Source organism: Octopus bimaculoides, chromosome 2 (genome assembly GCF_046866305.1).
Source record: "Octopus bimaculoides isolate indiv1 chromosome 2, ASM4686630v1, whole genome shotgun sequence".
NCBI classification, from domain to species: domain Eukaryota; kingdom Metazoa; phylum Mollusca; class Cephalopoda; order Octopoda; family Octopodidae; genus Octopus; species Octopus bimaculoides.
This window is the reverse complement of record NC_142929.1, coordinates 94435720-94439561: the sequence shown is the minus strand read 5'-3', so window position 1 is coordinate 94439561 and position 3842 is coordinate 94435720.

Sequence of the window (3842 nt, the reverse complement as noted above, 5' to 3'; positions counted from 1 at the left end):
ATAATATATATATATATATATATCTATATATATATATATATATATATATACATATCTATATATGTATATATATATATACATGCACAAATTTGCATATATATACATACATATATATACATACATACATATATATATATATATATATATATATATATACATTTGTATATGTATATATACATTTGTATATGTATATATACATGTCTATACATGTGTATATAATCCTGTTCTTCATCGTACTGGACTGGGTCACCAGGACGGCCTACGCTACCTTCGGGAAAGGTATTCAGTGGACACTGTTGAATAAGCTGGAGGACTTGGACTATGCAGATGATCTTGCGCTACTGTCACATCGCCTGCAAGATAAGGTAGACCACCTGAGAGAAACTTCACGGCGAGTGGGTTTCAAGATTAGCCAGGAAAAGACAAAAGTGCTGCGTATCAACAACAAGCAGGAAGAGCCAATCACCATCGAGGGGGCACTCACGTTAATGAGTTTGTCTATCTTGACAGCAAGATCAGCAAATCAGGTGGATCAGATGAGGACATCACTGCAAGAAGCAAGAAGGCTTGGCTGCCTTCGCTATTCTTCTGCTGGTAAGGAAGTCCACTGCCATCTCAACTCGAACTAAACTCCACTTATTTAATTCAAACATAAAGTCTGTGCTTTTGTATGGCTCTGAAACATGGAGAGCCTCTGCAGCAACTACAAGATCCAGACCTTCATCAACAAATGCCTCCGTCGGATCCTGCATCTGAAGTGGTTCGACAGAGTGCCAAACACCGACCTGTGGGAAAGGGCCAACCAGGAGCCCATTCATGTTCAGATTAGACGAAGGAAATGGAGATGGATAGGACACACACTGCGGAAAGAACCCTCAAATGTGACACGACAAGTATTTGACTGGAACCTGCAGGGGAAAAGGAAGCAAGGACGCCCGAAGCAGACATGGAAGTGGAGCATTTTGGGCAAGCTCAGAACCACTAGCCTGACATGGGAGGCATTCAAGAAACATCCCAATGACCGCAAAAAGTGGAAAACAACTGTTGAGGCCCTATGCTCCACAAGGGGAAAAAATATAAATATATATATATATGCGCACGTTAAACGATGATGATATATAAATATATATGCATATATATATATATATATATATATATATATATATATATATATATATATATATATATATACAAGAATAAGGGCAGGGAATCGTCAATTAATAATAGAATTAATAATTAACAATTTTGCCAAGTAGTTCAGTATGAAAAAACCTTTATCGGTAAAACCATTTATCATCATAAATATACAGGGATTAGCATTGAGTTGCTTCTCCAACATACTGAAAATTTAGAAATAGCAGTCAAAGAACTGGGTCACCAGGACGGCCTACGCTACCTTCGGGAAAGGTATTCAGTGGACACTGTTGAATAAGCTGGAGGACTTGGACTATGCAGATGATCTTGCGCTACTGTCACATCGCCTGCAAGATAAGGTAGACCACCTGAGAGAAACTTCACGGCGAGTGGGTTTGAAGATCAGCCAGGAAAAGACAAAAGTGCTGCGTATCAACAACAAGCAGGAAGAGCCTGAACTCACTAGCCGATGAATTCGTAAGTGCCTTTCTTATCGTTGATTTTTGGTGTCGCATGGCCAAAAATTACCGTGAATTTTTTTTTTTTTTAGAGACACTTTCAAATTTATCAGAATATTTGGGCTGAAAGATTGGAATAGTGAAATTTTCATTCGCTTAACCATGAAACGATTCGTATCCAATTAACTAAAGACTTGTTTTGTTTACGCTTTTCCCTCCGGTTTTTTTGTTCTATGTGTGCCATAAATATCGCCATCCGTTTAGAGAAAAATTTGTAGTTTAGAATCAGCCCTTATTCTTGTATATTTTATATTTGATATCTCTAAGTTAGATGGTTAAACCGTAATCCCTCCACACGGGACTTCTTTCCATACGGGACTATTTGTGACGCACATGGAATAGATTTCTTTGGGGTGGGATGCCTGAACTCACTAGCCGATGAATTCGTAAGTGCCTTTCTTATCGTTGATTTTTGGTGTCGCATGGCAAAAAATTACCGTGAATTTTTTTAGAGACACTTTCAAATTTATCAGAATATTTGGGCTGAAGATTGGAATAGTGAAATTTTCATTCGCTTAACCATGAAACGATTCGTATCCAATTAACTAAAGACTTGTTTTGTTTACGCTTTTCCCTCCGGTTTTTTGTTCTATGTGTGCCATAAATATCGCCATCCGTTTAGAGAAAAATTTGTAGTTTAGAATCAGTAGTTCTTTGACTGCTATTTCTAAATTTTCAGTATGTTGGAGAAGCAACTCAATGCTAATCCCTGTATATTTATGATTATATATATATATATATATATATATATATATATATATATACATATATATACATATATATATATATATATATATATATATATATTATACATATATAAAAATATATATAAAGATATATATAAAGGAGGCCACTAGGTGGACTGCTAATGTGCTAGAAGAAGATCACATGGCATGTGTCTACTAAGACCGAATAATTCTCAAAGGGAATTTAGCAATGTAACAAAAATGTAAACGGGCAAGACCAGTGAAAATTACATAAAAAAATACAATTATCTGTAAACATGTTTCGAAATGAATACTTTCTTACCTAAAATATCTGTTTCTCATCAGTACAGATCGTTGGATAAATACAATTTACAGAATCGCCACAAGGGAAGCACGTGTGTACGGTTCTATTAAATTATATTTTATGGTAAGATTCAAAAGTCTTCGTTTTTGCGCGCTAAATCCGGAAATATCTCCGCAGAAAAAAGTTCCACATCGAATATACCAACTTTGAGAATTTGGTTATGGTTAATTAAATTAAATTGTATTTATCCAACGGTCTGTGTGAAAAAGCTATAAGAGCAAAACGCGTCTATAGGCGCACATTCTCGCATGCACGCATACACATCTATATACGCACGTACCCGCATACACGCACACATCCACAAGCGCGCACTAAAGGTTCCATGTACACGTCTATAGACGCACAGGAAAAAAACAGGGTGGAAGGGAGAATACAGAAAAAATATGTGTCAAAAAATATACAAGACATTATCTCTATAAATATGTAAAAAAAAAAATATATAAAAATATATAAGAAATCTACGTAAAAAGTATAGAGAGATAAAAAGCTTGTACATAGACACAAAATAGAAAACAAATCCTATCAGTAATCTCGGTGGGACCAAAAACGTAGCAAATATTTAGCTACATGTGGACATGATCCGAAAAGTTCAGTTCTTGAATGTAGACATGTGGCGGGGTCTAAGTTGCCTTTCCAGATGAGCCATCTATATATATGTATATATAATTTCCTAGGAGAGAGATAATTTTGCGGCTGAAGATAGCTTTACATTGTAGATTATACACATATTATATTATGTTATATTATATTATGTTATATTATATTATACACATGTAGAGCTTGAAACACGTATACCGCGGAATCCTTTGTAGTTTTGTTGTTATTTTTTTCTTTTGGATTTACAATTTATATATATATATGTATATATATATATATATATATATATATATATATATATATATATATACTTTCTTTAAAGCAGCAGAAATATAACAAAAGCTGTTACTCAGAGTTTCACGTTCCCGTTCCTTCGGACAGTTTTGTTAAAATGGAACAGAAATAACGATATAATCAAAACTAGTTAAAGGATACACCTTAAAAATGGATTTGTTTCGTTGGTCCTTTCAATTAAGCATGCAATGAACAAAATAAATGAATTCAGTATATATTCTATTGTAA